We start from the raw sequence: 24,525 nt of genomic DNA, 5'->3' as shown, positions 1-24,525 counted from the left end.
ATATTAAAATATTGTCAAGGCCCAACGCGGCTGAATACTCTGAGGAGATGGCCTGTGAGGTGCCGCCTTTCAACTTTTCCCCCTTAGTATGGTGGTCAGTAACATGCGGGAGACTGCGGAGGGGGTCATTTTTTCAATTGGGAACTGATGTGCTTTTACTCAATTCGGGAACCTCACAAGCCAAATTTGTAGTATTTTGCACGAATTGCAAGAGATGTTTACAAGTTGACGGTTGAAGTGGAAGCTCGTATTGAGTTTGCTAGAGTTGATTTGCCAAGCCTTCGATAGCTCAGTTGGTAGAGCGGAGGAATGTAGTGGTAAAACAGGCATCCTTAGGTCGCTGGTTCAAATCCGGCTCGAAGGACTTTTGCCAAATGCACATTTTATTGAATACTTGGAAAGTAAAATACTTGGAAAGTAAAATAACAGACAATTTATAATTATATTATATTTCATCACTGAAAATAGATGCCTTTTGCATTGAGGCTGTGGCCACGTTATTTTTCTGTCCAACACGAATCTTCATTGGTTTCCTGTGAGGTGTTTTGGATCCCCATCTCTTGCTATGAACTGGCAAAACAGCAGAATCCCCTTGACAATCTTGATTTCTCAAGGGAAATGGGAGAACACCATACACCATCCAAGATATTAAAATATTGTCAAGGCCGAACACTGATGAATACTCTGAGGAGATGGCCTGTGAGGCGCCGCCTTTCAACTTTTCCTCCTTAGTATGGTGGTCAGTAACATGCGGGAGACTGCGGAGGCGGTCATTTTTTTAATTGGGAACTGATGTGCTTTTACTCAATTCGGGAACCTCACAAGCCAAATTTGTAGTATTTTGTACGAATTGCAAGAGATGTTTGCATGTCGACGGTTGAAGTGGAAGCTCGAATTGAGCTTGCTAGAGAACGGTTTGCCAAGCCTTCGATAGCTCAGTTGGTAGAGGGGAGGACTGTAGTGGTAAAACAGGCATCCTTAGGTCGCTGGTTCAAATTCGGCTCAAAGGACTTTTGCCAAATGCAAATTTTATTGAATACTTGGAAAATAACATAACAGACAATTTATAATTATATTATATTTCATCACTGAAAATAGATGCCTTTTGCTTTGAGGCTGTGACCACGTTATTTTTCTGTCCAACACGAATCTTCATTGGTTTCCTGTGAGGTGTTTTGGATCCCCATCTCTTGCTATGAACTGGCAAAACAGCAGAATCCCCTTGACAATCTTGATTTCTCAAGGGAAATGAGAGAACACTATACACCATCCAAGATATTAAAATATTGTCAAGGCCCAACGCGGCTGAATACTCTGAGGAGATGGCCTGTGAGGTGCCGCCTTTCAACTTTTCCCCCTTAGTATGGTGGTCAGTAACATGCGGGAGACTGCGGAGGGGGTCATTTTTTTAATTGGGAACTGATGTGCTTTTACTCAATTCGGGAACCTCACAAGCCAAATTTGTAGTATTTTGCACGAATTGCAAGAGATGTTTGAATGTCGACGGTTGAAGTGGAAGCTCGTATTGAGCTTGCTAGAGACTGATTTGCCAAGCCTTCGATAGCTCAGTTGGTAGAGCAGAGGACTGTAGTGGTAAAACAGGCATCCTTAGGTCGCTGGTTCAAATCCAGATTGAAGGACTTTTGCCAAATGCAAATTTTATTGAATACTTGGAAAGTAAAATGCTTGGAAAATAAAATAACAGACAATTTATAATTATATTATATTTCATCACTGAAAATAGATGCCTTTTGCTTTGAGGCTGTCGCCACGTTATGTTTCTGTCCAACACCAATCTTCATTGGTTTCCTGTGAGGTGTTTTGGATCCCCATCTCTTGCTATGAACTGACAAAACAGCAGAATCCCCTTGACAATCTTGATTTCTCAAGGGAAATGGGAGAACACTATACAACATCCAAGATATTAAAATATTGTCAAGGCCCAACACGGCTGAATACTCTGAGGAGATGGCCTGTGAGGCGCGCCTTTCAACTTTTCCCCCTTAGTATGGTGGTCAGTAACATGCGGGAGACTGCGGAGGGGGTCATTTTTTTAATTGGGAACTGATGTGCTTTTACCCAATTCGGGAACCTCACAAGCCAAATTTGTAGTATTTTGCACGAATTGCAAGAGATGTTTACAAGTCGACGGTTGAAGTGGAAGCTCGTATTGAGTTTGCTAGAGAATGATTTGCCAAGCCTTTGATAGCTCAGTTGGTAGAGGAGGACTGTAGAGATAAAACAGACATCCTTAGGTTGCTGGTTCAAATCCGGCTCAAAGCACTTTTGCCAAATGCACATTTTATTGAATGCTTGGAAAGTAAAATACTTGGAATGTAAAATAACAGACAATTTATAATTATATTATATTTCATCACTGAAAATAGATGCCTTTTGCTTTGAGGCTGTGGCCACGTTATTTTTCTGTCCGACACCAATCTTCGTTGGTTTCCTGTGAGGTATTTTGGATCCCCATCTCTTGCTATGAGCTGACAAAACAGCAGAATCCCCTTGACAATCTTGATTTCTCAAGGGAAATGGGAGAACACTATACACCATCCAAGATATTAAAATATTGTCAAGGCCGAACACTGATGAATACTCTGAGGAGATGGCCTGTGAGGCGCCGCCTTTCAACTTTTCCTCCTTTGTATGGTGGTCAGTAACATGCGGGAGACTGCGGAGGGGGTCATTTTTTTAATTGTGAACTGATGTGCTTTTACTCAATTCGGGAACCTCACAAGCCAAATTTGTAGTATTTTGCACGAATTGCAAGAGATGTTTGAATGTCGACGGTTGAAGTGGAAGCTCGTATTGAGCTTGCTAGAGACTGATTTGCCAAGCCTTCGATAGCTCAGTTGGTAGAGTGGAGGACTGTAGGGGTAAAACAGGCGTCCTTAGGTCACTGGTTCAAATCCGGCTCGAAGGACTTTTGCCAAATGCACATTTTATTGAATACTTGGAAAGTAAAATACTTGGAAAGTAAAATAACAGACAATTTATAATTATATTATATTTCATCACTGAAAATAGATGCCTTTTGCTTTGAGGCTGTGACCACGTTATTTTTCTGTCCAACACGAATCTTCATTGGTTTCCTGTCAGGTGTTTTGGATCCCCATCTCTTGCTATGAACTGGCAAAACAGCAGAATCCCCTTGACAATCTTGATTTCTCAAGGCAAATGAGAGAACACTATACACCATCCAAGATATTAAAATATTGTCAAGGCCCAACACGGCTGAATACTCTGAGGAGATGGCCTGTGAGGCGCCGCCTTTCAACTTTTCCCCCTTAGTATGGTGGTCATTAACATGTGGGAGACTGAGGAGGGGGTCATTTTTTTAATTGGGAACTGATGTGCTTTTACTCAATTCGGGAACCTCACAAGCCAAATTTGTAGTATTTTGCACGAATTGCAAGAGATGTTTACAAGTCGACGGTTGAAGTGGAAGCTCGTATTGAGTTTGCTAGAGAATGATTTGCCAAGCCTTCGATAGCTCAGTTGGTAGAGCAGAGGACTGTAGTGGTAAAACAGGCATCCTTAGGTCGCTGGTTCAAATCCGGCTCGAAGGACTTTCGCCAAATGCAAATTTTATTGAATACTTGGAAAGTAAAATACTTGGAAAATAAAATAACAGACAATTTATAATTATATTATATTTCATCACTGAAAATAGATGCCTTTTGCTTTGAGGCTGTGGCCACGTTATGTTTCTGTCCAACACCAATCTTCATTGGTTTCCTCTGAGGTGATTCGGATCCCCATCTCTTGCTATGAACTGGCAAAACAGCAGAATCCCCTTGACAATCTTGATTTCTCAAGGGAAATGAGAGAACAGTATACACCATCCAAGATATTAAAATATTGTCAAGGCCCAACACGGCTGAATACTCTGAGGAGATGGCCTGTGAGGCGCCGCCTTTCAACTTTTCCCCCTTAGTATGGTGGTCAGTAACATGCGGGAGACTGCGGAGGGGGTCATTTTTTTAATTGGGAACTGATATGCTTTTACTCAATTCGGGAACGTCACAAGCCAAATTTGTAGTATTTTGCACGAATTGCAAGAGATGTTTACAAGTCGACGGTTGAAGTGAAAGCTCGTATTGAGTTTGCTAGAAAACAATTTGTCAAGCCTTCGATAGCTCAGTTGGTAGAGCGGAGGACTGTAGTGGTAAAACAGGCATCCTTAGGTCGCTGGTTCAAATCCGGCTCGAAGGACTTTTGCCAAATGCACATTTTATTGAATACTTGGAAAGTAAAATACTTGGAAAGTAAAATAACAGACAATTTATAATTATATTATATTTCATCACTGAAAATAGATGCCTTTTGCTTTGAGGCTGTGACCACGTTATTTTTCTGTCCAACACGAATCTTCATTGGTTTCCTGTCAGGTGTTTTGGATCCCCATCTCTTGCTATGAACTGGCAAAACAGCAGAATCCCCTTGACAATCTTGATTTCTCAAGGGAAATGAGAGAACACTATACACCATCCAAGATATTAAAATATTGTCAAGGCCCAACGCGGCTGAATACTCTGAGGAGATGGCCTGTGAGGTGCCGCCTTTCAACTTTTCCCCCTTAGTATGGTGGTCAGTAACATGCGGGAGACTGCGGAGGGGGTAATTTTTTTAATTGGGAACTGATGTGCTTTTACTCAATTCGGGAACCTCACAAGCCAAATTTGTAGTATTTTGCACGAATTGCAAGAGATGTTTACAAGTCGACGGTTGAAGTGGAAGCTCGTATTGAGTTTGCTAGAAAATACTTTGCCAAGCCTTCGATAGCTCAGTTGGTAGAGCGGAGGACTGCAGTGGTAAAACAGGCATCCTTAGGTCGCTGGTTCAAATCCGGCTCGAATGACTTTTGCCAAATGCAAATTTTATTGAATACTTGGAAAGTAAAATGCTTGGAAAATAAAATAACAGACAATTTATAATTATATTATATTTCATCACTGAAAATAGATGCCTTTTGCTTTGAGGCTGTCGCCACGTTATGTTTCTGTCCAACACCAATCTTCATTGGTTTCCTGTGAGGTGTTTTGGATCCCCATCTCTTGCTATGAACTGACAAAACAGCAGAATCCCCTTGACAATCTTGATTTCTCAAGGGAAATGGGAGAACACTATACAACATCCAAGATATTAAAATATTGTCAAGGCCCAACACGGCTGAATACTCTGAGGAGATGGCCTGTGAGGCGCGCCTTTCAACTTTTCCCCCTTAGTATGGTGGTCAGTAACATGCGGGAGACTGCGGAGGGGGTCATTTTTTTAATTGGGAACTGATGTGCTTTTACCCAGTTCGGGAACCTCACAAGCCAAATTTGTAGTATTTTGCACGAATTGCAAGAGATGTTTACAAGTCGACGGTTGAAGTGGAAGCTCGTATTGAGTTTGCTAGAGAATGATTTGCCAAGCCTTTGATAGCTCAGTTGGTAGAGCCGAGGACTGTAGTGGTAAAACAGGCATCCTTAGGTTGCTGGTTCAAATCCGGCTCAAAGCACTTTTGCCAAATGCACATTTTATTGAATGCTTGGAAAGTAAAATACTTGGAATGTAAAATAACAGACAATTTATAATTATATTATATTTCATCACTGAAAATAGATGCCTTTTGCTTTGAGGCTGTGGCCACGTTATTTTTCTGTCCGACACCAATCTTCGTTGGTTTCCTGTGAGGTATTTTGGATCCCCATCTCTTGCTATGAACTGACAAAACAGCAGAATCCCCTTGACAATCTTGATTTCTCAAGGGAAATGGGAGAACACTATACACCATCCAAGATATTAAAATATTGTCAAGGCCGAACACTGATGAATACTCTGAGGAGATGGCCTGTGAGGCGCCGCCTTTCAACTTTTCCTCCTTTGTATGGTGGTCAGTAACATGCGGGAGACTGCGGAGGGGGTCATTTTTTTAATTGTGAACTGATGTGCTTTTACTCAATTCGGGAACCTCACAAGCCAAATTTGTAGTATTTTGCACGAATTGCAAGAGATGTTTGAATGTCGACGGTTGAAGTGGAAGCTCGTATTGAGCTTGCTAGAGACTGATTTGCCAAGCCTTCGATAGCTCAGTTGGTAGAGTGGAGGACTGTAGGGGTAAAACAGGCATCCTTAGGTCACTGGTTCAAATCCGGCTCGAAGGACTTTTGCCAAATGCACATTTTATTGAATACTTGGAAAGTAAAATACTTGGAAAGTAAAATAACAGACAATTTATAATTATATTATATTTCATCACTGAAAATAGATGCCTTTTGCTTTGAGGCTGTGACCACGTTATTTTTCTGTCCAACACGAATCTTCATTGGTTTCCTGTCAGGTGTTTTGGATCCCCATCTCTTGCTATGAACTGGCAAAACAGCAGAATCCCCTTGACAATCTTGATTTCTCAAGGGAAATGAGAGAACACTATACACCATCCAAGATATTAAAATATTGTCAAGGCCCAACGCGGCTGAATACTCTGAGGAGATGGCCTGTGAGGTGCCGCCTTTCAACTTTTCCCCCTTAGTATGGTGGTCAGTAACATGCGGGAGACTGCGGAGGGGGTCATTTTTTTAATTGGGAACTGATGTGCTTTTACTCAATTCGGGAACCTCACAAGCCAAATTTGTAGTATTTTGCACGAATTGCAAGAGATGTTTACAAGTCGACGGTTGAAGTGGAAGCTCGTATTGAGTTTGCTAGAGTTGATTTGCCAAGCCTTCGATAGCTCAGTTGGTAGAGCGGAGGAATGTAGTGGTAAAACAGGCATCCTTAGGTCGCTGGTTCAAATCCGGCTCGAAGGACTTTTGCCAAATGCACATTTTATTGAATACTTGGAAAGTAAAATACTTGGAAAGTAAAATAACAGACAATTTATAATTATATTATATTTCATCACTGAAAATAGATGCCTTTTGCTTTGAGGCTGTGGCTACGTTATTTTTCTGTCCAACACGAATCTTCATTGGTTTCCTGTGAGGTGTTTTGGATCCCCATCTCTTGCTATGAACTGGCAAAACAGCAGAATCCCCTTGACAATCTTGATTTCTCAAGGGAAATGGGAGAACACCATACACCATCCAAGATATTAAAATATTGTCAAGGCCGAACACTGATGAATACTCTGAGGAGATGGCCTGTGAGGCGCCGCCTTTCAACTTTTCCTCCTTAGTATGGTGGTCAGTAACATGCGGGAGACTGCGGAGGCGGTCATTTTTTTAATTGGGAACTGATGTGCTTTTACTCAATTCGGGAACCTCACAAGCCAAATTTGTAGTATTTTGTACGAATTGCAAGAGATGTTTGCATGTCGACGGTTGAAGTGGAAGCTCGAATTGAGCTTGCTAGAGAACGGTTTGCCAAGCCTTCGATAGCTCAGTTGGTAGAGGGGAGGACTGTAGTGGTAAAACAGGCATCCTTAGGTCGCTGGTTCAAATTCGGCTCAAAGGACTTTTGCCAAATGCAAATTTTATTGAATACTTGGAAAATAACATAACAGACAATTTATAATTATATTATATTTCATCACTGAAAATATATGCCTTTTGCTTTGAGGCTGTGACCACGTTATTTTTCTGTCCAACACGAATCTTCATTGGTTTCCTGTGAGGTGTTTTGGATCCCCATCTCTTGCTATGAACTGGCAAAACAGCAGAATCCCCTTGACAATCTTGATTTCTCAAGGGAAATGAGAGAACACTATACACCATCCAAGATATTAAAATATTGTCAAGGCCCAACGCGGCTGAATACTCTGAGGAGATGGCCTGTGAGGTGCCGCCTTTCAACTTTTCCCCCTTAGTATGGTGGTCAGTAACATGCGGGAGACTGCGGAGGGGGACATTTTTTTAATTGGGAACTGATGTGCTTTTACTCAATTCGGGAACCTCACAAGCCAAATTTGTAGTATTTTGCACGAATTGCAAGAGATGTTTACAAGTCGACGGTTGAAGTGGAAGCTCGTATTGAGTTTGCTAGAGAATGATTTGCCAAGCCTTCGATAGCTCAGTTGGTAGAGCGGAGGACTGTAGTAGTACAACAGGCATCCTTAGGTCGCTGTTTCAAATCCGGCTCGAAGGACTTTTGCCAAATGCAAATTTTATTAAATACTTGGAAAGTAAAATACTTGGAAAGTAAAATAACAGACAATTTATAATTATATTATATTTCATCACTGAAAATAGATGCCTGTTGCTTTGAGGCTGTGGCCACGTTATGTTTCTGTCCAACACGAATCTTCATTGGTTTCATGTGAGGTGTTTTGGATCCCCATCTCTTGCTATGAACTGGCAAAACAGCAGAATCCCCTTGACAATCTTGATTTCTCAAGGGAAATGAGAGAACACTATACACCATCCAAGATATTAAAATATTGTCAAGGCCCAACACAGCTGAATACTCTGAGGAGATGGCCTGTGAGGCGCCGCCTTTCAACTTTTCCCCCTTAGTATGGTGGTCAGTAACATGCGGGAGACTGCGGAGGGGGTCATTTTTTTAATTGTGAACTGATGTGCTTTTACTCAATTCGGGAACCTCACAAGCCAAATTTGTAGTATTTTGCACGAATTGCAAGAGATGTTTGAATGTCGACGGTTGAAGTGGAAGCTCGTATTGAGCTTGCTAGAGACTGATTTGCCAAGCCTTCGATAGCTCAGTTGGTAGAGTGGAGGACTGTAGGGGTAAAACAGGCATCCTTAGGTCACTGGTTCAAATCCGGCTCGAAGGACTTTTGCCAAATGCACATTTTATTGAATACTTGGAAAGTAAAATACTTGGAAAGTAAAATAACAGACAATTTATAATTATATTATATTTCATCACTGAAAATAGATGCCTTTTGCTTTGAGGCTGTGACCACGTTATTTTTCTGTCCAACACGAATCTTCATTGGTTTCCTGTCAGGTGTTTTGGATCCCCATCTCTTGCTATGAACTGGCAAAACAGCAGAATCCCCTTGACAATCTTGATTTCTCAAGGGAAATGAGAGAACACTATACACCATCCAAGATATTAAAATATTGTCAAGGCCCAACGCGGCTGAATACTCTGAGGAGATGGCCTGTGAGGTGCCGCCTTTCAACTTTTCCCCCTTAGTATGGTGGTCAGTAACATGCGGGAGACTGCGGAGGGGGTCATTTTTTTAATTGGGAACTGATGTGCTTTTACTCAATTCGGGAACCTCACAAGCCAAATTTGTAGTATTTTGCACGAATTGCAAGAGATGTTTACAAGTTGACGGTTGAAGTGGAAGCTCGTATTGAGTTTGCTAGAGTTGATTTGCCAAGCCTTCGATAGCTCAGTTGGTAGAGCGGAGGAATGTAGTGGTAAAACAGGCATCCTTAGGTCGCTGGTTCAAATCCGGCTCGAAGGACTTTTGCCAAATGCACATTTTATTGAATACTTGGAAAGTAAAATACTTGGAAAGTAAAATAACAGACAATTTATAATTATATTATATTTCATCACTGAAAATAGATGCCTTTTGCATTGAGGCTGTGGCCACGTTATTTTTCTGTCCAACACGAATCTTCATTGGTTTCCTGTGAGGTGTTTTGGATCCCCATCTCTTGCTATGAACTGGCAAAACAGCAGAATCCCCTTGACAATCTTGATTTCTCAAGGGAAATGGGAGAACACCATACACCATCCAAGATATTAAAATATTGTCAAGGCCGAACACTGATGAATACTCTGAGGAGATGGCCTGTGAGGCGCCGCCTTTCAACTTTTCCTCCTTAGTATGGTGGTCAGTAACATGCGGGAGACTGCGGAGGCGGTCATTTTTTTAATTGGGAACTGATGTGCTTTTACTCAATTCGGGAACCTCACAAGCCAAATTTGTAGTATTTTGTACGAATTGCAAGAGATGTTTGCATGTCGACGGTTGAAGTGGAAGCTCGAATTGAGCTTGCTAGAGAACGGTTTGCCAAGCCTTCGATAGCTCAGTTGGTAGAGGGGAGGACTGTAGTGGTAAAACAGGCATCCTTAGGTCGCTGGTTCAAATTCGGCTCAAAGGACTTTTGCCAAATGCAAATTTTATTGAATACTTGGAAAATAACATAACAGACAATTTATAATTATATTATATTTCATCACTGAAAATAGATGCCTTTTGCTTTGAGGCTGTGACCACGTTATTTTTCTGTCCAACACGAATCTTCATTGGTTTCCTGTGAGGTGTTTTGGATCCCCATCTCTTGCTATGAACTGGCAAAACAGCAGAATCCCCTTGACAATCTTGATTTCTCAAGGGAAATGAGAGAACACTATACACCATCCAAGATATTAAAATATTGTCAAGGCCCAACGCGGCTGAATACTCTGAGGAGATGGCCTGTGAGGTGCCGCCTTTCAACTTTTCCCCCTTAGTATGGTGGTCAGTAACATGCGGGAGACTGCGGAGGGGGTCATTTTTTTAATTGGGAACTGATGTGCTTTTACTCAATTCGGGAACCTCACAAGCCAAATTTGTAGTATTTTGCACGAATTGCAAGAGATGTTTACAAGTCGACGGTTGAAGTGGAAGCTCGTATTGAGTTTGCTAGAGAATGATTTGCCAAGCCTTCGATAGCTCAGTTGGTAGAGCGGAGGACTGTAGTAGTACAACAGGCATCCTTAGGTCGCTGTTTCAAATCCGGCTCGAAGGACTTTTGCCAAATGCAAATTTTATTAAATACTTGGAAAGTAAAATACTTGGAAAGTAAAATAACAGACAATTTATAATTATATTATATTTCATCACTGAAAATAGATGCCTGTTGCTTTGAGGCTGTGGCCACGTTATGTTTCTGTCCAACACGAATCTTCATTGGTTTCATGTGAGGTGTTTTGGATCCCCATCTCTTGCTATGAACTGGCAAAACAGCAGAATCCCCTTGACAATCTTGATTTCTCAAGGGAAATGAGAGAACACTATACACCATCCAAGATATTAAAATATTGTCAAGGCCCAACACAGCTGAATACTCTGAGGAGATGGCCTGTGAGGCGCCGCCTTTCAACTTTTCCCCCTTAGTATGGTGGTCAGTAACATGCGGGAGACTGCGGAGGGGGTCATTTTTTTAATTGGGAACTGATGTGCTTTTACTCAATTCGGGAACCTCACAAGCCAAATTTGTAGTATTTTGCACGAATTGCAAGAGATGTTTGAATGTCGACGGTTGAAGTGGAAGCTCGTATTGAGCTTGCTAGAGACTGATTTGCCAAGCCTTCGATAGCTCAGTTGGTAGAGCAGAGGACTGTAGTGGTAAAACAGGCATCCTTAGGTCGCTGGTTCAAATCCAGATTGAAGGACTTTTGCCAAATGCAAATTTTATTGAATACTTGGAAAGTAAAATGCTTGGAAAATAAAATAACAGACAATTTATAATTATATTATATTTCATCACTGAAAATAGATGCCTTTTGCTTTGAGGCTGTCGCCACGTTATGTTTCTGTCCAACACCAATCTTCATTGGTTTCCTGTGAGGTGTTTTGGATCCCCATCTCTTGCTATGAACTGACAAAACAGCAGAATCCCCTTGACAATCTTGATTTCTCAAGGGAAATGGGAGAACACTATACAACATCCAAGATATTAAAATATTGTCAAGGCCCAACACGGCTGAATACTCTGAGGAGATGGCCTGTGAGGCGCGCCTTTCAACTTTTCCCCCTTAGTATGGTGGTCAGTAACATGCGGGAGACTGCGGAGGGGGTCATTTTTTTAATTGGGAACTGATGTGCTTTTACCCAATTCGGGAACCTCACAAGCCAAATTTGTAGTATTTTGCACGAATTGCAAGAGATGTTTACAAGTCGACGGTTGAAGTGGAAGCTCGTATTGAGTTTGCTAGAGAATGATTTGCCAAGCCTTTGATAGCTCAGTTGGTAGAGCGGAGGACTGTAGTGGTAAAACAGGCATCCTTAGGTTGCTGGTTCAAATCCGGCTCAAAGCACTTTTGCCAAATGCACATTTTATTGAATGCTTGGAAAGTAAAATACTTGGAATGTAAAATAACAGACAATTTATAATTATATTATATTTCATCACTGAAAATAGATGCCTTTTGCTTTGAGGCTGTGGCCACGTTATTTTTCTGTCCGACACCAATCTTCGTTGGTTTCCTGTGAGGTATTTTGGATCCCCATCTCTTGCTATGAACTGACAAAACAGCAGAATCCCCTTGACAATCTTGATTTCTCAAGGGAAATGGGAGAACACTATACACCATCCAAGATATTAAAATATTGTCAAGGCCGAACACTGATGAATACTCTGAGGAGATGGCCTGTGAGGCGCCGCCTTTCAACTTTTCCTCCTTTGTATGGTGGTCAGTAACATGCGGGAGACTGCGGAGGGGGTCATTTTTTTAATTGTGAACTGATGTGCTTTTACTCAATTCGGGAACCTCACAAGCCAAATTTGTAGTATTTTGCACGAATTGCAAGAGATGTTTACAAGTCGACGGTTGAAGTGGAAGCTCGTATTGAGTTTGCTAGAGAATGATTTGCCAAGCCTTCGATAGCTCAGTTGGTAGAGCGGAGGACTGTAGTAGTACAACAGGCATCCTTAGGTCGCTGTTTCAAATCCGGCTCGAAGGACTTTTGCCAAATGCAAATTTTATTAAATACTTGGAAAGTAAAATACTTGGAAAGTAAAATAACAGACAATTTATAATTATATTATATTTCATCACTGAAAATAGATGCCTGTTGCTTTGAGGCTGTGGCCACGTTATGTTTCTGTCCAACACAAATCTTCATTGGTTTCATGTGAGGTGTTTTGGATCCCCATCTCTTGCTATGAACTGGCAAAACAGCAGAATCCCCTTGACAATCTTGATTTCTCAAGGGAAATGAGAGAACACTATACACCATCCAAGATATTAAAATATTGTCAAGGCCCAACACAGCTGAATACTCTGAGGAGATGGCCTGTGAGGCGCCGCCTTTCAACTTTTCCCCCTTAGTATGGTGGTCAGTAACATGCGGGAGACTGCGGAGGGGGTCATTTTTTTAATTGGGAACTGATGTGCTTTTACCCAATTCGGGAACCTCACAAGCCAAATTTGTAGTATTTTGCACGAATTGCAAGAGATGTTTACAAGTCGACGGTTGAAGTGGAAGCTCGTATTGAGTTTGCTAGAGAATGATTTGCCAAGCCTTTGATAGCTCAGTTGGTAGAGCGGAGGACTGTAGTGGTAAAACAGGCATCCTTAGGTTGCTGGTTCAAATCCGGCTCAAAGCACTTTTGCCAAATGCACATTTTATTGAATGCTTGGAAAGTAAAATACTTGGAATGTAAAATAACAGACAATTTATAATTATATTATATTTCATCACTGAAAATAGATGCCTTTTGCTTTGAGGCTGTGGCCACGTTATTTTTCTGTCCGACACCAATCTTCGTTGGTTTCCTGTGAGGTATTTTGGATCCCCATCTCTTGCTATGAACTGACAAAACAGCAGAATCCCCTTGACAATCTTGATTTCTCAAGGGAAATGGGAGAACACTATACACCATCCAAGATATTAAAATATTGTCAAGGCCGAACACTGATGAATACTCTGAGGAGATGGCCTGTGAGGCGCCGCCTTTCAACTTTTCCTCCTTTGTATGGTGGTCAGTAACATGCGGGAGACTGCGGAGGGGGTCATTTTTTTAATTGTGAACTGATGTGCTTTTACTCAATTCGGGAACCTCACAAGCCAAATTTGTAGTATTTTGCACGAATTGCAAGAGATGTTTGAATGTCGACGGTTGAAGTGGAAGCTCGTATTGAGCTTGCTAGAGACTGATTTGCCAAGCCTTCGATAGCTCAGTTGGTAGAGTGGAGGACTGTAGGGGTAAAACAGGCATCCTTAGGTCACTGGTTCAAATCCGGCTCGAAGGACTTTTGCCAAATGCACATTTTATTGAATACTTGGAAAGTAAAATACTTGGAAAGTAAAATAACAGACAATTTATAATTATATTATATTTCATCACTGAAAATAGATGCCTTTTGCTTTGAGGCTGTGACCACGTTATTTTTCTGTCCAACACGAATCTTCATTGGTTTCCTGTCAGGTGTTTTGGATCCCCATCTCTTGCTATGAACTGGCAAAACAGCAGAATCCCCTTGACAATCTTGATTTCTCAAGGGAAATGAGAGAACACTATACACCATCCAAGATATTAAAATATTGTCAAGGCCCAACGCGGCTGAATACTCTGAGGAGATGGCCTGTGAGGTGCCGCCTTTCAACTTTTCCCCCTTAGTATGGTGGTCAGTAACATGCGGGAGACTGCGGAGGGGGTCATTTTTTTAATTGGGAACTGATGTGCTTTTACTCAATTCGGGAACCTCACAAGCCAAATTTGTAGTATTTTGCACGAATTGCAAGAGATGTTTACAAGTCGACGGTTGAAGTGGAAGCTCGTATTGAGTTTGCTAGAGAATGATTTGCCAAGCCTTCGATAGCTCAGTTGGTAGAGCGGAGGACTGTAGTAGTACAACAGGCATCCTTAGGTCGCTGTTTCAAATCCGGCTCGAAGGACTTTTGCCAAATGCAAATTTTATTAAATACTTGGAAAGTAAAATACTTGGAAAGTAAAATAACAGACAATTTATAATTATATTATATTTCATCACTGAAAATAGATGCCTGTTGCTTTGAGGCTGTGGCCACGTTATGTTTCTGTCCAACACGAATCTTCATTGGTTTCATGTGAGGTGTTTTGGATCCCCATCTCTTGCTATGAACTGGCAAAACAGCAGAATCCCCTTGACAATCTTGATTTCTCAAGGGAAATGAGAGAACACTATACACCATCCAAGATATTAAAATATTGTCAAGGCCCAACACAGCTGAATACTCTGAGGAGATGGCCTGTGAGGCGCCGCCTTTCAACTTTTCCCCCTTAGTATGGTGGTCAGTAACATGCGGGAGACTGCGGAGGGGGTCATTTTTTTAATTGGGAACTGATGTGCTTTTACTCAATTCGGGAACCTCACAAGCCAAATTTGTAGTATTTTGCACGAATTGCAAGAGATGTTTACAAGTCGACGGTTGAAGTGGAAGCTCGTATTGAGTTTGCTAGAGAATGATTTGCCAAGCCTTCGATAGCTCAGTTGGTAGAGCGGAGGACTGTAGTGGTGAAACAGGCATCCTTAGGTCGGTGGTTCAAATCCGGCTAGAAGGACTTTTGCCAAATGCACATTTTATTGAATACTTGGAAAGTAAAATACTTGGAAAGTAAAATAACAGACAATTTATAATTATATTATATTTCATCACTGAAAATAGATGCCTTTTGCTTTGAGGCTGTGGCCACGTTATTTTTCTGTCCAACACGAATCTTCATTGGTTTCCTGTCAGGTGTTTTGGATCCCCATCTCTTGCTATGAACTGGCAAAACAGCAGAATCCCCTTGACAATCTTGATTTCTCAAGGGAAATGAGAGAACACTATACACCATCCAAGATATTAAAATATTGTCAAGGCCCAACACGGCTGAATACTCTGAGGAGATGGCCTGTGAGGGGCCGCCTTTCAACTTTTCCCCCTTAGTATGGTGGTCATTAACATGTGGGAGACTGAGGAGGGGGTCATTTTTTTAATTGGGAACTGATGTGCTTTTACTCAATTCGGGAACCTCACAAGCCAAATTTGTAGTATTTTGCACGAATTGCAAGAGATGTTTGAATGTCGACGGTTGAAGTGGAAGCTCGTATTGAGCTTGCTAGAAAATGATTTGACAAGCCTTCGATAGCTCAGTTGGTAGAGCAGAGGACTGTAGTGGTAAAACAGGCATCCTTAGGTCGCTGGTTCAAATCCGGCTCAAAGCACTTTTGCCAAATGCACATTTTATTGAATGCTTGGAAAGTAAAATACTTGGAATGTAAAATAACAGACAATTTATAATTATATTATATTTCATCACTGAAAATAGATGCCTTTTGCTTTGAGGCTGTGGCCACGTTATTTTTCTGTCCGACACCAATCTTCGTTGGTTTCCTGTGAGGTATTTTGGATCCCCATCTCTTGCTATGAGCTGACAAAACAGCAGAATCCCCTTGACAATCTTGATTTCTCAAGGGAAATGGGAGAACACTATACACCATCCAAGATATTAAAATATTGTCAAGGCCGAACACTGATGAATACTCTGAGGAGATGGCCTGTGAGGCGCCGCCTTTCAACTTTTCCTCCTTTGTATGGTGGTCAGTAACATGCGGGAGACTGCGGAGGGGGTCATTTTTTTAATTGTGAACTGATGTGCTTTTACTCAATTCGGGAACCTCACAAGCCAAATTTGTAGTATTTTGCACGAATTGCAAGAGATGTTTGAATGTCGACGGTTGAAGTGGAAGCTCGTATTGAGCTTGCTAGAGACTGATTTGCCAAGCCTTCGATAGCTCAGTTGGTAGAGTGGAGGACTGTAGGGGTAAAACAGGCATCCTTAGGTCACTGGTTCAAATCCGGCTCGAAGGACTTTTGCCAAATGCACATTTTATTGAATACTTGGAAAGTAAAATACTTGGAAAGTAAAATAACAGACAATTTATAATTATATTATATTTCATCACTGAAAATAGATGCCTTTTGCTTTGAGGCTGTGACCACGTTATTTTTCTGTCCAACACGAATCTTCATTGGTTTCCTGTCAGGTGTTTTGGATCCCCATCTCTTGCTATGAACTGGCAAAACAGCAGAATCCCCTTGACAATCTTGATTTCTCAAGGCAAATGAGAGAACACTATACACCATCCAAGATATTAAAATATTGTCAAGGCCCAACACGGCTGAATACTCTGAGGAGATGGCCTGTGAGGCGCCGCCTTTCAACTTTTCCCCCTTAGTATGGTGGTCATTAACATGTGGGAGACTGAGGAGGGGGTCATTTTTTTAATTGGGAACTGATGTGCTTTTACTCAATTCGGGAACCTCACAAGCCAAATTTGTAGTATTTTGCACGAATTGCAAGAGATGTTTACAAGTCGACGGTTGAAGTGGAAGCTCGTATTGAGTTTGCTAGAGAATGATTTGCCAAGCCTTTGATAGCTCAGTTGGTAGAGCGGAGGACTGTAGTGGTAAAACAGGCATCCTTAGGTCGCTGGTTCAAATCCGGCTCGAAGGACTTTCGCCAAATGCAAATTTTATTGAATACTTGGAAAGTAAAATACTTGGAAAATAAAATAACAGACAATTTATAATTATATTATATTTCATCACTGAAAATAGATGCCTTTTGCTTTGAGGCTGTGGCCACGTTATGTTTCTGTCCAACACCAATCTTCATTGGTTTCCTCTGAGGTGATTCGGATCCCCATCTCTTGCTATGAACTGGCAAAACAGCAGAATCCCCTTGACAATCTTGATTTCTCAAGGGAAATGAGAGAACAGTATACACCATCCAAGATATTAAAATATTGTCAAGGCCCAACACGGCTGAATACTCTGAGGAGATGGCCTGTGAGGCGCCGCCTTTCAACTTTTCCCCCTTAGTATGGTGGTCAGTAACATGCGGGAGACTGCGGAGGGGGTCATTTTTTTAATTGGGAACTGATATGCTTTTACTCAATTCGGGAACGTCACAAGCCAAATTTGTAGTATTTTGCACGAATTGCAAGAGATGTTTACAAGTCGACGGTTGAAGTGAAAGCTCGTATTGAGTTTGCTAGAAAACAATTTGTCAAGCCTTCGATAGCTCAGTTGGTAGAGCGGAGGACTGTAGTGGTAAAACAGGCATCCTTAGGTCGCTGGTTCAAATCCGGCTCGAAGGACTTTTGCCAAATGCACATTTTATTGAATACTTGGAAAGTAAAATACTTGGAAAGTAAAATAACAGACAATTTATAATTATATTATATTTCATCACTGAAAATAGATGCCTTTTGCTTTGAGGCTGTGACCACGTTATTTTTCTGTCCAACACGAATCTTCATTGGTTTCCTGTGAGGTGTTTTGGATCCCCATCTCTTGCTATGAACTGGCAAAACAGCAGAATCCCCTTGACAATCTTGATTTCTCAAGGGAAATGAGAGAACACTATACACCATCCAAGATATTAAAATATTGTCAAGGCCCAACGCGGCTGAATACTCTGAGGAGATGGCCTGTGAGGTGCCGCCTTTCAACTTTTCCCCCTTAGTATGGTGGTCAGTAACATGCGGGAGACTGCGGAGGGGGTCATTTTTTTAATTGGGAACTCATGTGCTTTTACTCAATTCGGGAACCTCACAAGCCAAATTTGTAGTATTTTGCACGAATTGCAAGAGATGTTTGAATGTCGACGGTTGAAGTGGAAGCTCGTATTGAGCTTGCTAGAGACTGATTTGCCAAGCCTTCGATAGCTCAGTTGGTAGAGCAGAGGACTGTAATGGTAAAACAGGCATCCTTAGGTCGCTGGTTCAAATCCAGATTGAAGGACTTTTGCCAAATGCAAATTTTATTGAATACTTGGAAAGTAAAATGCTTGGAAAATAAAATAACAGACAATTTATAATTATATTATATTTCATCACTGAAAATAGATGCCTTTTGCTTTGAGGCTGTCGCCACGTTATGTTTCTGTCCAACACCAATCTTCATTGGTTTCCTGTGAGGTGTTTTGGATCCCCATCTCTTGCTATGAACTGACAAAACAGCAGAATCCCCTTGACAATCTTGATTTCTCAAGGGAAATGGGAGAACACTATACAACATCCAAGATATTAAAATATTGTCAAGGCCCAACACGGCTGAATACTCTGAGGAGATGGCCTGTGAGGCGCGCCTTTCAACTTTTCCCCCTTAGTATGGTGGTCAGTAACATGCGGGAGACTGCGGAGGGGGTCATTTTTTTAATTGGGAACTGATGTGCTTTTACCCAATTCGGGAACCTCACAAGCCAAATTTGTAGTATTTTGCACGAATTGCAAGAGATGTTTACAAGTCGACGGTTGAAGTGGAAGCTCGTATTGAGTTTGCTAGAGAATGATTTGCCAAGCCTTTGATAGCTCAGTTGGTAGAGCGGAGGACTGTAGTGGTAAAACAGGCATCCTTAGGTTGCTGGTTCAAATCCGGCTCAAAGCACTTTTGCCAAATGCACATTTTATTGAATGCTTGGAAAGTAAAATACTTGGAATGTAAAATAACAGACAATTTATAATTATATTATATTTCATCACTGAAAATAGATGCCTTTTGCTTTGAGGCTGTGGCCACGTTATTTTTCTGTCCGACACCAATCTTCGTTGGTTTCCTGTGAGGTATTTTGGATCCCCATCTCTTGCTATGAACTGACAAAACAGCAGAATCCCCTTGACAATCTTGATTTCTCAAGGGAAATGGGAGAACACTATACACCATCCAAGATATTAAAATATTGTCAAGGCCGAACACTGATGAATACTCTGAGGAGATGGCCTGTGAGGCGCCGCCTTTCAACTTTTCCTCCTTTGTATGGTGGTCAGTAACATGCGGGAGACTGCGGAGGGGGTCATTTTTTTAATTGTGAACTGATGTGCTTTTACTCAATTCGGGAACCTCACAAGCCAAATTTGTAGTATTTTGCACGAATTGCAAGAGATGTTTGAATGTCGACGGTTGAAGTGGAAGCTCGTATTGAGCTTGCTAGAGACTGATTTGCCAATCCTTCGATAGCTCAGTTGGTAGAGTGGAGGACTGTAGGGGTAAAACAGGCATCCTTAGGTCACTGGTTCAAATCCGGCTCGAAGGACTTTTGCCAAATGCACATTTTATTGAATACTTGGAAAGTAAAATACTTGGAAAGTAAAATAACAGACAATTTATAATTATATTATATTTCATCACTGAAAATAGATGCCTTTTGCTTTGAGGCTGTGACCACGTTATTTTTCTGTCCAACACGAATCTTCATTGGTTTCCTGTCAGGTGTTTTGGATCCCCATCTCTTGCTATGAACTGGCAAAACAGCAGAATCCCCTTGACAATCTTGATTTCTCAAGGGAAATGAGAGAACACTATACACCATCCAAGATATTAAAATATTGTCAAGGCCCAACGCGGCTGAATACTCTGAGGAGATGGCCTGTGAGGTGCCGCCTTTCAACTTTTCCCCCTTAGTATGGTGGTCAGTAACATGCGGGAGACTGCGGAGGGGGTCATTTTTTTAATTGGGAACTGATGTGCTTTTACTCAATTCGGGAACCTCACAAGCCAAATTTGTAGTATTTTGCACGAATTGCAAGAGATGTTTACAAGTCGACGGTTGAAGTGGAAGCTCGTATTGAGTTTGCTAGAGAATGATTTGCCAAGCCTTCGAAAGCTCAGTTGGTAGAGCGGAGGACTGTAGTAGTACAACAGGCATCCTTAGGTCGCTGTTTCAAATCCGGCTCGAAGGACTTTTGCCAAATGCAAATTTTATTAAATACTTGGAAAGTAAAATACTTGGAAAGTAAAATAACAGACAATTTATAATTATATTATATTTCATCACTGAAAATAGATGCCTGTTGCTTTGAGGCTGTGGCCACGTTATGTTTCTGTCCAACACGAATCTTCATTGGTTTCATGTGAGGTGTTTTGGATCCCCATCTCTTGCTATGAACTGGCAAAACAGCAGAATCCCCTTGACAATCTTGATTTCTCAAGGGAAATGAGAGAACACTATACACCATCCAAGATATTAAAATATTGTCAAGGCCCAACACAGCTGAATACTCTGAGGAGATGGCCTGTGAGGCGCCGCCTTTCAACTTTTCCCCCTTAGTATGGTGGTCAGTAACATGCGGGAGACTGCGGAGGGGGTCATTTTTTTAATTGGGAACTGATGTGCTTTTACTCAATTCGGGAACCTCACAAGCCAAATTTGTAGTATTTTGCACGAATTGCAAGAGATGTTTACAAGTCGACGGTTGAAGTGGAAGCTCGTATTGAGTTTGCTAGAGAATGATTTGCCAAGCCTTCGATAGCTCAGTTGGTAGAGCGGAGGACTGTAGTGGTGAAACAGGCATCCTTAGGTCGGTGGTTCAAATCCGGCTAGAAGGACTTTTGCCAAATGCACATTTTATTGAATACTTGGAAAGTAAAATACTTGGAAAGTAAAATAACAGACAATTTATAATTATATTATATTTCATCACTGAAAATAGATGCCTTTTGCTTTGAGGCTGTGGCCACGTTATTTTTCTGTCCAACACGAATCTTCATTGGTTTCCTGTCAGGTGTTTTGGATCCCCATCTCTTGCTATGAACTGGCAAAACAGCAGAATCCCCTTGACAATCTTGATTTCTCAAGGGAAATGAGAGAACACTATACACCATCCAAGATATTAAAATATTGTCAAGGCCCAACACGGCTGAATACTCTGAGGAGATGGCCTGTGAGGGGCCGCCTTTCAACTTTTCCCCCTTAGTATGGTGGTCATTAACATGTGGGAGACTGAGGAGGGGGTCATTTTTTTAATTGGGAACTGATGTGCTTTTACTCAATTCGGGAACCTCACAAGCCAAATTTGTAGTATTTTGCACGAATTGCAAGAGATGTTTGAATGTCGACGGTTGAAGTGGAAGCTCGTATTGAGCTTGCTAGAAAATGATTTGCCAAGCCTTCGATAGCTCAGTTGGTAGAGCAGAGGACTGTAGTGGTAAAACAGGCATCCTTAGGTCGCTGGTTCAAATCCAGATTGAAGGACTTTTGCCAAATGCAAATTTTATTGAATACTTGGAAAGTAAAATGCTTGGAAAATAAAATAACAGACAATTTATAATTATATTATATTTCATCACTGAAAATAGATGCCTTTTGCTTTGAGGCTGTCGCCACGTTATGTTTCTGTCCAACACCAATCTTCATTGGTTTCCTGTGAGGTGTTTTGGATCCCCATCTCTTGCTATGAACTGACAAAATAGCAGAATCCCCTTGACAATCTTGATTTCTCAAGGGAAATGGGAGAACACTATACAACATCCAAGATATTAAAATATTGTCAAGGCCCAACACGGCTGAATACTCTGAGGAGATGGCCTGTGAGGCGCGCCTTTCAACTTTTCCCCCTTAGTATGGTGGTCAGTAACATGCGGGAGACTGCGGAGGGGGTCATTTTTTTAATTGGGAACTGATGTGCTTTTACCCAATTCGGGAACCTCACAAGCCAAATTTGTAGTATTTTGCACGAATTGCAAGAGATGTTTACAAGTCGACGGTTGAAGTGGAAGCTCGTATTGAGTTTGCTAGAGAATGATTTGCCAAGCCTTTGATAGCTCAGTTGGTAGAGCGGAGGACTGTAGAGGTAAAACAGACATCCTTAGGTTGCTGGTTCAAATCCGGCTCAAAGCACTTTTGCCAAATGCACATTTTATTGAATGCTTGGAAAGTAAAATACTTGGAATGTAAAATAACAGACAATTTATAATTATATTATATTTCATCACTGAAAATAGATGCCTTTTGCTTTGAGGCTGTGGCCACGTTATTTTTCTGTCCGACACCAATCTTCGTTGGTTTCCTGTGAGGTATTTTGGATCCCCATCTCTTGCTATGAGCTGACAAAACAGCAGAATCCCCTTGACAATCTTGATTTCTCAAGGGAAATGGGAGAACACTATACACCATCCAAGATATTAAAATATTGTCAAGGCCGAACACTGATGAATACTCTGAGGAGATGGCCTGTGAGGCGCCGCCTTTCAACTTTTCCTCCTTTGTATGGTGGTCAGTAACATGCGGGAGACTGCGGAGGGGGTCATTTTTTTAATTGTGAACTGATGTGCTTTTACTCAATTCGGGAACCTCACAAGCCAAATTTGTAGTATTTTGCACGAATTGCAAGAGATGTTTGAATGTCGACGGTTGAAGTGGAAGCTCGTATTGAGCTTGCTAGAGACTGATTTGCCAAGCCTTCGATAGCTCAGTTGGTAGAGTGGAGGACTGTAGGGGTAAAACAGGCATCCTTAGGTCACTGGTTCAAATCCGGCTCGAAGGACTTTTGCCAAATGCACATTTTATTGAATACTTGGAAAGTAAAATACTTGGAAAGTAAAATAACAGACAATTTATAATTATATTATATTTCATCACTGAAAATAGATGCCTTTTGCTTTGAGGCTGTGACCACGTTATTTTTCTGTCCAACACGAATCTTCATTGGTTTCCTGTCAGGTGTTTTGGATCCCCATCTCTTGCTATGAACTGGCAAAACAGCAGAATCCCCTTGACAATCTTGATTTCTCAAGGCAAATGAGAGAACACTATACACCATCCAAGATATTAAAATATTGTCAAGGCCCAACACGGCTGAATACTCTGAGGAGATGGCCTGTGAGGCGCCGCCTTTCAACTTTTCCCCCTTAGTATGGTGGTCATTAACATGTGGGAGACTGAGGAGGGGGTCATTTTTTTAATTGGGAACTGATGTGCTTTTACTCAATTCGGGAACCTCACAAGCCAAATTTGTAGTATTTTGCACGAATTGCAAGAGATGTTTACAAGTCGACGGTTGAAGTGGAAGCTCGTATTGAGTTTGCTAGAGAATGATTTGCCAAGCCTTTGATAGCTCAGTTGGAAGAGCGGAGGACTGTAGTGGTAAAACAGGCATCCTTAGGTCGCTGGTTCAAATCCGGCTCGAAGGACTTTCGCCAAATGCAAATTTTATTGAATACTTGGAAAGTAAAATACTTGGAAAATAAAATAACAGACAATTTATAATTATATTATATTTCATCACTGAAAATAGATGCCTTTTGCTTTGAGGCTGTGGCCACGTTATGTTTCTGTCCAACACCAATCTTCATTGGTTTCCTCTGAGGTGATTCGGATCCCCATCTCTTGCTATGAACTGGCAAAACAGCAGAATCCCCTTGACAATCTTGATTTCTCAAGGGAAATGAGAGAACAGTATACACCATCCAAGATATTAAAATATTGTCAAGGCCCAACACGGCTGAATACTCTGAGGAGATGGCCTGTGAGGCGCCGCCTTTCAACTTTTCCCCCTTAGTATGGTGGTCAGTAACATGCGGGAGACTGCGGAGGGGGTCATTTTTTTAATTGGGAACTGATATGCTTTTACTCAATTCGGGAACGTCACAAGCCAAATTTGTAGTATTTTGCACGAATTGCAAGAGATGTTTACAAGTCGACGGTTGAAGTGAAAGCTCGTATTGAGTTTGCTAGAAAACAATTTGTCAAGCCTTCGATAGCTCAGTTGGTAGAGCGGAGGACTGTAGTGGTAAAACAGGCATCCTTAGGTCGCTGGTTCAAATCCGGCTCGAAGGACTTTTGCCAAATGCACATTTTATTGAATACTTGGAAAGTAAAATACTTGGAAAGTAAAATAACAGACAATTTATAATTATATTATATTTCATCACTGAAAATAGATGCCTTTTGCTTTGAGGCTGTGACCACGTTATTTTTCTGTCCAACACGAATCTTCATTGGTTTCCTGTGAGGTGTTTTGGATCCCCATCTCTTGCTATGAACTGGCAAAACAGCAGAATCCCCTTGACAATCTTGATTTCTCAAGGGAAATGAGAGAACACTATACACCATCCAAGATATTAAAATATTGTCAAGGCCCAACGCGGCTGAA

General features: G+C 41.4%; 5 non-coding genes across 5 annotated transcripts; all 5 read left to right on the top strand.

Annotated features, from left to right (window-relative positions):
• The first annotated feature begins 3,489 nt into the window (after positions 1-3,489).
• On the top strand, positions 3,490-3,575 carry TRNAY-GUA (transfer RNA tyrosine (anticodon GUA)). The gene is given in 2 exon segments: positions 3,490-3,526; positions 3,540-3,575. It is a non-coding gene; the product is annotated as a tRNA-Tyr (tRNA).
• Positions 3,576-4,135: 560 nt separating this feature from the next.
• TRNAY-GUA (transfer RNA tyrosine (anticodon GUA)) lies at positions 4,136-4,221 on the top strand. The gene is given in 2 exon segments: positions 4,136-4,172; positions 4,186-4,221. It is a non-coding gene; the product is annotated as a tRNA-Tyr (tRNA).
• A 12,798-nt stretch (positions 4,222-17,019) lies between these two features.
• On the top strand, positions 17,020-17,105 carry TRNAY-GUA (transfer RNA tyrosine (anticodon GUA)). The gene is given in 2 exon segments: positions 17,020-17,056; positions 17,070-17,105. It is a non-coding gene; the product is annotated as a tRNA-Tyr (tRNA).
• Positions 17,106-17,665: 560 nt separating this feature from the next.
• On the top strand, positions 17,666-17,751 carry TRNAY-GUA (transfer RNA tyrosine (anticodon GUA)). The gene is given in 2 exon segments: positions 17,666-17,702; positions 17,716-17,751. It is a non-coding gene; the product is annotated as a tRNA-Tyr (tRNA).
• Positions 17,752-24,123: 6,372 nt separating this feature from the next.
• TRNAY-GUA (transfer RNA tyrosine (anticodon GUA)) lies at positions 24,124-24,209 on the top strand. Its single transcript is given in 2 exon segments — positions 24,124-24,160; positions 24,174-24,209. It is a non-coding gene; the product is annotated as a tRNA-Tyr (tRNA).
• Positions 24,210-24,525: the final 316 nt, after the last annotated feature.

This window comes from Ambystoma mexicanum, chromosome 1p (genome assembly GCF_040938575.1).
Source record: "Ambystoma mexicanum isolate Mex_15411 chromosome 1p, UKY_AmexF1_1, whole genome shotgun sequence".
NCBI classification, from domain to species: Eukaryota; Metazoa; Chordata; class Amphibia; order Caudata; family Ambystomatidae; genus Ambystoma; species Ambystoma mexicanum.
The sequence above is the reverse complement of the archived record's forward strand: the minus strand, read 5'-3'. Positions and strand labels throughout refer to the sequence as shown.